Raw genomic sequence first — 12,344 nt, 5'->3', positions numbered from 1 at the left:
AAAGATCCAGATCAAGAATTTCAATTTATATATCTTTTCAGAAAATCACGAAACAGGTTTCGCATCTTTTTTTGATGGATCTACCGCAGCCATCAACCAATTAACCATTTCGGCCTTTCCACTCTTGCGCACAATATTCATTAAACGCTTTTCTCTAAAATATTTCGGTTTAGCATACAACCATAATACTCGGAGAATATTTAGATGGCCTTTCAGACAAGCAGCAAATATAGCTTCTTTAAAATCCAATTTGTTTTTGTCAAACCGTTTCAGTAGATCTACAATCTGATCATTTCCCGAATCGCATGCAGATTGCATTACCTTTTGTAAATCAAATTTTCTAGAGCTAAATTTTTTAATCAGAAACAAGTAAATGGCAAATGTATCAAAGCCGTGACAAGCAGCTTCTAACGCTTCACTCGAATTTATATCTCTGCACGTCTCACTGAATTTGTCAAATAACCATTTTACGTGGCCTATCTTTCCTTGATTACAAGCTAGAAGTACTGATATTTTAATGTCCAGAACATGATTATCACATTCCATAAGCATCCAATTAAAAAGTTCAAAGCTACTGTTTTCGGACAACTTACCGTTTGATATTTCCTTTTTGAGGCTTGCTTTAAATGTTTCAAGTATTGCCAATTTCATGTCAAACTTCATATTGTACTTCTCGAGAAGCCACATAACTAAGTCATTTTTTCCGTTTCCACATGCCATTGCTAAAGCTACATTCAAATCTGCATCTTTTTCGTGAAAGGTATTTAATAACCAATAAACTGTTTCTATACTTCCACTGAAATTCAAAAACCATTCTACAAGTCTAGTTTCACCACTTGTGCTTGCTGCAAATAGTAACGTTTTCATATCAAATGATTTTTTATCAAATGTTTCTAGAAAGTAGTTTACTAACCTAAAATTTCCGTTCTGACAAGCCAATTTAACTGCATTACTTATATTTACACAGTTAGAGTCATAGCTCGTTAACAACCATATAACAAATTCAGCGTTATTTTCAGATAGACCGACAGATATGACATGATTCAAGTCAAATTAATCACACCGTACTTTTCAATAAAAAATCTTAACGTATATATATAGGAAGATGTGGTATGAGTGCCAATGAGACAACTCTCCATCCAAGTAACAATTTATAAAAGTAAACCATTATAGGTCAAGGCTAAATTCCAAACTGAAATATCAAGAAACAAGGCTTTGTTGAAAGATTCATATAGCCACTTCACAATATTAAGATTTCCTTTTCGACACGAGCTTTTTCCACATCAAAATTACCAAAATTAAATTTATCCCAGAGTAAAGTTACAACATCCAAAGTTCCACTTTCACAAGCAGCTTGCATTATTGTGTTCAGATTCAAATCTTCTATATAACACCTTTTTAATAAATATTCAACTAAATCTACATTCCCATTCCCTTTTCTGCAAACCGAAAGAAATGGCACAATAACATCTATATGATTTGTTTCAAATTGTTCAAAAATCCATTTGACTACTATTCCTTTTCCATTCCAACAGGCAAATTTAAAAAATAATGCAGATCAACAGTTTTCTTACCATAAGTTAAACTAATATAGTCTATGAAAGTTTTATCCATATATAAAAAAGCCGATTCAAGAGCACTTTTAATTGCTAATTGTAAGTCAAACCACTCACAAACTCTCAGACTTGCCAAATTCTCCAATAACATTTTCCAGGAATTGACATCAAATTCACGTGCGAAGAAATATTCATTAAGTGAAATGTGGTATAAGTTAAAGCGATTAAATTCAATTTTACCTAAGATTAACAATATATTTTCACGATGAAATTGACACGCATTTTCTATAGCGGTAAACAGATAACAAACGAGCATCCCTAGAAAGTCTATCAAGATTCCTCCGCGACTTAATGAATTCAAGCAAATATTTAACAGCATTTTCATTACCATTACAAACACTAATCGTGTTCAGCAAGCCTGCAGGTAGGTAGAAATGACGGTGTAATGATCTTAAATTAAAATGACCGGATGTTAGCCTCTCATTTCTAATAAACCGATCACAGTCCGACCGTTCGTATTCAAAACATATGCTACTTATAAGTTTAGTTCCAGTTTGGATAATGATTCATGACCCACATAACATTTGTACATAGCGATCTGGAAATAAAAAAAAATCTTTCTGCAAAACGCTTATCAATCGACATGCCAATAGTGGGTAACACATTTCAGGTAACGATAAAACTACATCTCCTTCATTTGCTAGAAATTCCTGGGGTCTTAGCATTTCTAGAATAAAATCGAATTTCATGATGCTTTCTATCTTAACATCTGCATATGACAGAAGAACACTTTCAAATATTATCCTATGCTGAAAAGAATATTTGCCAGACGAATCAGTTTTCAGATAAAATACCGGTCATTCTTTTAGCACTGTCAACTAAAACAGCACAATTACATATCTCCGACGAAAATCGATAAATAGAAGTTAGTATTAGATCAACCATTAAAAGATTTACATCATAGGGATAAAAGTATCCTCCATTTAGCAAAACGTAAACAAGTGTAACATATTTTTGCCTGTTAATCATGTCCTTATGTCCTAAAACCCTTAGGTTATTGATTTCGTCACATAGATTACGAGTTGGATGACGGAAAAAATTGGAACCTTGCTTTAAAAACAGAAAGTTTGATGTAAATAAATAGCAAGATTCTGGAAAACCCAATAAAGGATTATTATCAACGCCAGCAATTTCACAAATCTGAGTTGTACTCAAAGTAGTTATTTCCATTGACTTATCTCCCTTTACTGCTGTTAATTCGGTTTCTATTACGTTAAATTTTGCACAGTACTTCCGAAGACACTCCATTTTCTGATGTGGATTCATCTGATGGCTTTGTAGTCTTAATAGATTAGATTTTTCAAATAACCTATGTTTACTAATTGTATGTTCACACATCTTTTTGATTGTATTTCTCATTGTTAGAATCACTTTAATAAAGCCCCTCTTAACGTAGGAATACATTATGTCCAGATCTTTCATGTGCACATCTTCATTGAAACAGCAGTTCGTTTTTCCAAAAACATCATCAACAAGTACAAGTCTGTCATCTGAACGTTTCAGTTTACTAAATAGCGATGATTCATGTAGCTGGATCATACCGAAGTCTGTGTGTTGTTCTGTATATTTTCTCAGCAACTCTAAGCTATTTCTGGTTTTTCCAGTGCCAGGAGGTCCAACCAAGACAGTAACTCCTTTTCCATTTAAGCAAGAAATACCAATGTTGATAATGTCAGTTTCGACGAAAGTGTTTTCTGAACCGTGTGCTTCTACTTGTGCTACTAAATAACCTGCACGTAGATAGTATATTATAGTTATATATTATTAGCAAACTTAGCTGCTAATATAAAAGTCGTCCTTCTTTATGTTTTTCACTACATGTAGACAAAAGACCATAAAGAAAGTGTGGCGAAAACGTATATGAGCAACGGGGAACAAAAAACTAAAATCAAATGGTTATTGTCTTCAATCGTTCCATGAACCATATTTTTATGTTATTGCATTGAACGCCAATAATACATGAGAGATATTTTACAGCTTATTTTGACAAAATAAAACCAAACTGAGTACTATAATAGCGAATTATTATTACAATATTCCGCTTTTATAATTGTTTGAAACAAAAAAAAAAAAATATTTGTATTCGTCTCAATCGTCGTATTTGACCTTTTAAATTAAAAATCTTAATTAGTTTCAAGCATAAAATGAGTCATTTCAGTCGATGAGCACTAGAAGTATATAAGGGAAGGCAATTTCAGTGATACAAATTCTTACAACGTAACACGAGAAACTGTATGCATCTATGAATTCTTATTTAATACATACTTTGTAAATTGGACTTCTGTATTTGATGTTCTGTAAAAACAAAAACAGAAACAAATCATTAAAACAAACGTATCATACAAATAATAGCAGTAAAATTTTAGGGAAACGTCTGTTTGAGATTTGGTACAAACTGAAAATCAGAAAAGAAAAATTTTGCTTTTATAAAGTTAAAGATGTATTCCAATTGCGACACAAACGGGTGTCTTATGTCGAGCAAAATCAGGTTTTCCTTTCGATGCACACGAGATCACTTTATTTGGCTGGGTTAGTGTTGCTCAGTCTTTAGTTTTCAAAGTTGTGTTTTGTAGACTGTTGCTTGTTTGTTCGTCGTTTTTGATTTTTTTGCCATAGCGTTGTCAGTTTGTCTTCTACTTGGGTTTGAACACCCCTTTTTCATGGCTCGGTATTTATACATTCTCCCATTGTGTTATTGTTATATGATCATTTTTTGTATTCTTGTCTTTCATTTTTGCTTACGTGCTTTGTCTACAGAGTTTGTATATGCCATTTTTCTTTTCTTTGTTCACATTGGTGCTTGTTTTTTCAAAGTAATTTATAACACAATGTTGACTGCTGTACCCCAATTTTTGACATTTTTACCTAATATGTCTGTTTGTTTTGCTCACACATTGTTGTCAATATAACAGAATTCTATGCGACTGTCATACAAGTGAGAGGTTTAGCTACCTATAAAACCTGGTTAAATCCACAATTTTCTACATAAGGAAATACCTGTACCATGTTAGGAATATAACAGTTGTTTTCCATTCGTTTGATGCGTTTGAGTTTTTGATTTTTCCATTTGATGTCGTAATCGTCCCTTCGTAAATTTTACGGACGCCATTACGAGTTGGTTGACCATTATGGAATATCCGTTTTACAAATGACAACAGATGTTCCAATTGTCGTAACTACAATCTCGTCCCCTTTTCCCCGGATGTGACCAACCGAATAATATTCATCGCCGGATTTGTACTAACATGAGCAACACGACGGGTGCGACATGTGGAGCAGGATCTGCTTACCCTTCCGGAGCACCTGAGATCTGCCGTAGTTTTTGGTGGGGTTCATGTTGCTCAGTCTTTGGTTTTCTATGTTGTGTTTTGTGTACTACTGTTTGTTTGTATTTTTCTTCTTGTCGTTGTCAGTTTATTTTCGACTTGTGAGTTTGAATGTCCCTTTGGTATCCTTCGTTTATCTTTTGATAAGGGTCTTTCCGTTTTGAATTTTCCTAGGAGTTCAGTTATTTTGTAATTTTACTTTTTTGGTATCTCCCGACTCTCTTTTATATTGATGTTTCGGACTTTTCCAGAATTTGATCTTGATGGCAGATTTTTAAAAGTCTCTGTAAAAGTTATTCACAACCTACCCAAACTTGGACTGCTTAAGTGCTCGACATGTTATATTTTACACATTGCTTGCATGTCTTTGTATTTCGTGTTGTTTGATATTAGGAGGCTTATAACATTTATGTCTAGATGTACGTCTGATTTACACCTGCTGCAATCTGTTACATATGTTTCATATGACTGTTCTTGTATTAATAGTATTTAGTAGGAATAGAAAGAAAATATAGTTTTGTTTCATCCCTGCAAAATTAAGGGTTACTCATCTTGATCTTTGACTGTAACTTAACAAGTAATACACCGTTCAATATATTATGACTACCGTGAAAAAGGAGTAAACATAATGGCTTTCCAAACATTTATGGTAAAGCAGCCTGTCGGTAGTAGCATATAATTCCTTCACTAGTCACCTATCGATTCAGTGTCACTAGACTACAACAAAAGGTATATAACAGAACTATTTTTTTTATCATCAATTGATTGACAACACTGTTTCTAAAATAAAAAAAAATCCAAAAGTAACCGCCAGTTAATCACACACTGTTAATCATACCTTCTGATAACTTGGTTAGGTTGATCTTTTGGAAATAATCGCCGAATGTGTTTTCTACACTGGATTTGATTGTATCCGATACTTTCTCAAAACTGCTGTTAATTGTTTCTTGTAGCTTTGTTGTTATATCTTCAAAACTCTGAAAGCATAACTTTCTAAGTAAATAACTTTGTATGTTTAAGCAGCCGATATTTGTCACAGTGATTTGTGCAGTAATAATAGCTTAATTGAATAATTAAAAAAGCAAGTACAGTATTAAAAAGAAATTTCGTGAACACCTGCATTTATTTACTAAAAGAACATGAACTTAAACATGTTATTGTTTAATTTGATTAGATAAACAGTTACATTTGTAGTTTTATCTGTTCAGATGTTAAATAATCATGACAAATTCATGCAAATATAGCCAATGAATTTTACTTCTGGAAGGTAATAAATGTCTTTCGAGATTAGCCTTAAGAACAGTACGGTATCAATCCGTAAATTAATCATAATATCTTCGCATAGAACTGAACGAGCCAAACTTTCCAGAGGATATTCCTCAACCGTAGGTTCCCAAAGCAGATGATAAATCGCTTGTTGATTCTTTAAACCCCCTGAAGACCATACTAGTAACCAAATTAGATAAAAAGAATAGAAGACATAACTCATCCAACAGCATGACCATCTTTATCGAAAGATTAAAGAAACATCTCTTCAAAATTTAAGGTTGATGATAATCAAATTTCACTAGAAAGTATTGAAAGTGCTTTATGAAATCATTCCCCAAATATGCAAACCTTAGATGGGTTCTTGGACAGATTACATTCTTGAAAAAACTTATGCAGGTCGTAGTTAAAGGGTAGAAGAGAGGTGAAGGATACCAAAAGGACATTCAAACTCACCAGTCGAAAATAAACTGACAACACTTTGGCTAAAAAAGAAAAAGACAAACAGACAAACAGCAGTACGCAAAACACAACATAAAAAAACCAAATACTGATCAACACGAACCCCACCAAAAAATGGGGGTGATCTTCGGTGCTCCGGAAGGGTTGCAGATCCTGCGCCACATGTGGCACCCATCGTGTTGCTCAGGTAGCAATACTCAGTTAAGAAAAAAACTTAAAATTGACACTCATAATTTTTAACCACCCTCTTTCCCTTCCTTTCTAACAAATAAGGTTTAATATTTGTGTAATGCATGTATATATTTATGGAAAGAGCCTCTTCCATAGATGTGATTTCCAGTAGTTATAATGGTGACATATAATCTCTTTTTTGGTGTAACCATGGCAACAATCTGCATTTATTTGATACAAAATATTGCAAAAATTTGCAATTCCAAAATTTGGTCCAAAGTAGAATTTCAATCCATTAGAGTGATACCTTTCCTGAAACCATAGACATTTAATTATCAAGTGGTAAAAAAAAATCATATGCATTTCTGCTCGTTTTTCCATAAAATTGAATTGAAAAGATCGAGGTTCAAATCTTTGTTGAAAAACACTACAATATTTTCTGGACCTATGGGGGGTACGGATGTGAAAATACGGACTATCAAACAGAAAAATGACCTATAAAACATGCTAAAAACAATCTAGATGTTCATATAAACCCACTTGGAAGGCTATATTATTCTTCAACTATCTAAAAATCAATTTTATTGTTCAAAAACTTTTATATTTAGAAAATTCACCATGGCCAAAATGCGAAACTAAACTTCTACCTGTGTATTGCTACCTCATATTAGTACAAACCAGGTGATAAGTGTTATTCGATTGGTCACATTTGGGGAAAAGGGGACGGGATTGTAGTTACGACAATTGGAACATACCCGTTGTCATCTGTGAAACGGATATTCCTTAACGGTCAACCAACTCGTGATGGCGTCCGTAAAACTTACGAAGGGACGATTTCAACTTCACCACTTAGAACTCTTGGTTTAATATTTCCTTGTGAGCTGCAATCCTCTATCAAGGAAATCATGACAGGAAATACATGCCCTGGAATATCGTATCAACTGGGAGATATATACTCTGTATGCAGGCGCTGCTGGAATCTTGCTTCATAGAAATGGAAAGATCACAATTTGGAAGCTGAAATCATCCCTTTTGTCGTAAAGTTTTGTTTTCAACCGACCATCATTGTCAATTTCTAGATGTAAGTCAAGATATGAAGCATTCTTAAGTGTATCTGTTGTATCCTTTCTCTAAAGTTCGATGAGATAGATGCGTTCAACATGGTCACCAAATTTTGAATTATTTAGTGAGAGAACAATTTAAGTAAGTTTTGCTGATTCTTCCCCCGCTGGGTTTGGGACGATAAGAGAATATTAAGCAGGCGGCATGACTCAGATCTGAATAACGAGAAGATACGTCCACTGAAAGACATGGCTATGCGTAGTGCTAAGGGAGAAAAAAAACAAAAAAACAACCAGCAACATTTACCCGAAAATTCCGCTTCGTCAACAACCCGCTGATCCTACAGAATCTTATAGTAATCCTGCATGATCATGCTCAGATTAATCAAAGTTACCATTGTTATTTTTCAGATTAGCACATCTCGAATCTTGCTCATACGACATCCATCACTTATTATAGTCTACTGTAAGAGGCACGGTAACTGAAGAAACACACTGTCTTGTACTAGTAACTGAAGCATAAGTTATCCGACACCAGCGCTACAACCAACAGAAGCCTTTCGTAATGGAGAGCATTAATAAAAATTTCCGCAGTAACTGTTGTTAATGATAAGTATTCAAATATAGATCAATTTTCAGTCCACTTTCATAAACATAATTCCATAAATATTTTAGAACGGGTTCAATTTTTAGATAATTGTCAGTCTTGTGACATATTAGCTAGGTATGTAAAGTAAAAATAAAAACAACAACAAAAAAACATGACGGAGTGATAAGTTCGGTGTGTATGAGCCTCCTGCAAAATTACGTTGGAACAAGTGAAAAACTATGAGTTTCATCGGACTTTTTTTTTTTAAATAATTATATACTGAACATGTATAGTGTGTAGCCAAACAGATTTTACACCTCCCAACAAAACAAAAATAACAATGACGTTGCTCTTTCAACAAAAACAGCAGCAAAGTTTTTGTTAAAAACTAAATTAAGCTAACGACACTTTGCCTACAAGCACACCTCATACTTCATCTCAGTAAGGTAAGTAATCCTACACAATACCAACATAATCCTCTGAATCAGACTTTTGAATGTAGAAATCAACAAACGATTCCACACCCACAACACAGTCTTTAAGCACAGACAAATAGTGTTCTCCCTTATGTTCCAAGTCCACAAGCAGACATTACATATTCTGCATATCACCTTCCTCAACCTCCGTTTCCTGCCACAGCTAAGTACATGTCCACATATGGAGCATATGGAAATGCCATTTTTTTTTGAAAATCATGAACCAAAGACTTGAAAGGTTTGACTTGGATTTAAGTCTCTAGACTTGATAAACAAGTGAAACTGCGAGCTACTGCTCACTGATGATACCCCCGCCGCAACTGGATAATTTTAATATGTAAGTGTTGGATAAACAGGAAGTTGTTGAGTAATGAATCTGAAAACGTATCACACGGTAAACCTGACTTAAATAAACCTTGAAACCAAATTTCAGAAATCCTTATGATGTAGTTCCTGAGAAAGATGCGACGAAAAATATTCATGGGACGGATGGACGGACGGACGGACGAATGGACGGATGGACGGACGGACAGACAGAGCTAAACAGTATACCCCCACTTTTTTAAAGCGGGGGTATAAAAATTAGATGAACATTCCGGAACTATACACCGAAATTAAGATGGTAGAAAACTACACACAAGATATTAAAGTAAAAATAATATTTAACAAAGGATGTCTAAAAACTTCAGTCATTCTATGAAGTATAACCTCATCTTTGTCAAAATTCAACAGACAGATCTAGATGAACACTGAAGACACAGGAGCTGTCATAATAGACTTTACAAAAAGGTACTGGAAATTCCTACTGCATAACATATTCGATTTCAAAACGTCCACAGACAAAGAAAGGGTCATGACGGACAGCCACGTAATATACTTGTCAGGTTTGCAAACTTACGTGATCATTAACTTGTACGTAAATCTGTACCTGAAAAACTTAAATTAAAACCACAACGCTTAGCGAACCAACAATACTCGACCGAATTAGTGACCGCCCAACAGAGAGGCGAAAGATACCAAAGGGATCTTAAAACTTAAAAATCGAAAACAAATTGACAATGCCATGGCAAAAGACGAAAAACGACCAAGAGACAAAACAGTATACAAAACACAACATAGGAAAGATATTCCATACCGGTCAACCAACTCGTGATGGTGTACATAAAATTTTCGATGGGATGGTTTTAACTTAGCCACTAGGGTTAAGCTAGCTATAAAACCAGGTTTAATCCACTATTTTATACATAAGATGCCTGTACCAAGTCCGGAATATGACAGTTGTTTCTCCATTCGTTTGAAGTGTTTGAGGTTTTGATTTTGCCATTTGATAAGGGACTTTCCGTTTTGAATTTTCCTTGGAGTTCGTTTTTTTTGTTATTTTATTTTTTGAAACTCTTGGCTTAAAGCGTTGATTCCTAAACTTAAAGAATTCAGCGTCAAGGTACACAGCTTCCTTTATTTTCCACCAGATAATGGTAAACTGACAACCTAACAATCCTTCCCGCGAGGGGCCTCCTAAAGCAATACACAACGAAAGAACAAATTACAGACAAACATGGACTTTTAAGTTGGACAGTTGACAACTTACAATATTGCACTTTTTGGTGTTTTTTAACGTAAAAACTCCTACTGTTTCAGACTACATTATTCCTGATGAAAATTTGTTTAAAATATTATATATAAATGACTTTAATTCAGCTTGTGAATCATTTGCCAAAGCAAGAAATAATATATTAAAAGACCTGTCATGAGTTATCAATAGTTTAATCATGCTCACGTATTGATATATTATATTTCATTCATACATGTATGTATTTCTAATCTGATGTTTTTTGTTTTGTTAACATTTTCTAGTCTATGGCTCTAAAATATTAAGGATGAACATTCATATTGAAACTCATTGACTGTTGTGCTGGCGGCTCAAAAGTGATACTATTAATGTTCAATTTCTCATGTGAACATACATTCAAGGTTTTTTAAGCATATAGTGCAATATACCGATATTAAATATTTCTGCTGAGTAGCTTCTGTTATCTTTATCTACATATCATTTTGTTTTTCTTTGTTGACATATTTGTTTGATTTTATGGTGATTAAGATAATAACACAATTTTGACTGCTGTACCCCTATTTTTGAAATTTTTACCTAATATGTCTGTTTGTTTTGTTTGTTGTTTGTTGTCACTATAATGGAATTTTTGTCATACAAGTGAGAGGTTTAGCTAGCTATAAAACCAGGCTTAATTCACCATTTTCTACTTAAGAAAATGCCTGTACCAAGTCAGGAATATGACATTCATTTGATGTGTTTGAGCTTTTGATTTTTCCATTTAATAAGGGACTTTCCATTTTGAATTTTCCTTGGAGTTCGGTATTTTTGTTATTTTACTTTTTGTTATACAGACTGTCGAGGCCAGGATTTACTTGCTCATAAAGACAAAGAACGGATAAAGTCATGTTTATTTGATGTAACACTTTTTATATTGTTAACAGATTGTCACTTTTTATAGTTATATGTGTCAATTGGTTGTGGACTGATTTTAAAAATTAAAACACACCTTGGATGGCGTGAGCTCATATGTTGCTTTAAAGTAAACCTGTATTTCGCTTTGGCCTTTTTTGTACGGCAATATTTTGTAGATTGGCTTTTTACCAGAGGAGTTAAATCAGGGGCATATAAATGTTACCCTTTGTAAGATTATCTCCCCTGTTGTTGTAAATAATTTTGATCGTCGTTTTTAATAAATGAAATTTTGATTGGAATCTTTCTCCTTGTTACTAATTTGCCTCCAAAAAACGACTGACATGAGTATTCCTGCTCTCAGATATTTAGTCAAATAGGGTGGTTTTCTGTATTTGGTATCCTCAGCTTTTATATACATTTATAACACTGGTCACGTTAGACATAAATAACATCAAGAAAAAATGTGTTTACTCCTATATTGGACAGCTATATTTGGCGTATGGATTGATTGTAAGGTGTACATATGTACATGCATGTCTTTTTAGCAGGTTTCCTCTGATATTGACATCATTCTCGAGGTTCATTGGTGAACATTAAATTTTCATAATTAGCTACGTTTCGTAGATACTCTAACCAGTCCATATTTAAATTTATTGTGTGGAAAGATTGTATACCTACTCAAGACCTTATTTCACGTGATCAAGTTTAGGTTTACTGATTATGTCCGGTTTTCAGATACTATAAGCAATAGGTACACTATAGTTGGTGTATGGAATTATTTTAAAGTGTGCATATCCATCTGGAAGTCATCTGACCTTGGCCTCATTTTATGGATCATTGATCTACGATTATGTGATAGATGTAGTAGAATTTCAACATATAAATTCAATCATGATCAATAAATAAGGCGAAA

General features: G+C 33.8%; 1 long non-coding RNA gene across 1 annotated transcript; it reads right to left on the bottom strand.

Moving 5' to 3' along the window:
- Positions 1-3,122: 3,122 nt before the first annotated feature.
- On the bottom strand, positions 3,123-5,915 carry LOC127721483 (uncharacterized). Its single transcript, XR_007991268.1, has 3 exons — positions 5,781-5,915; positions 3,882-3,911; positions 3,123-3,346 (listed from the first exon to the last, which is right to left on the bottom strand). It is a non-coding gene; the product is annotated as an uncharacterized LOC127721483 (long non-coding RNA).
- Positions 5,916-12,344: the final 6,429 nt, after the last annotated feature.

The sequence above is a fragment of the Mytilus californianus genome, unplaced genomic scaffold (assembly GCF_021869535.1).
Source record: "Mytilus californianus isolate M0D057914Y unplaced genomic scaffold, xbMytCali1.0.p SCAF_1, whole genome shotgun sequence".
Lineage (NCBI taxonomy): Eukaryota > Metazoa > Mollusca > Bivalvia > Mytilida > Mytilidae > Mytilus > Mytilus californianus.
The sequence above is the reverse complement of the archived record's forward strand: the minus strand, read 5'-3'. Positions and strand labels throughout refer to the sequence as shown.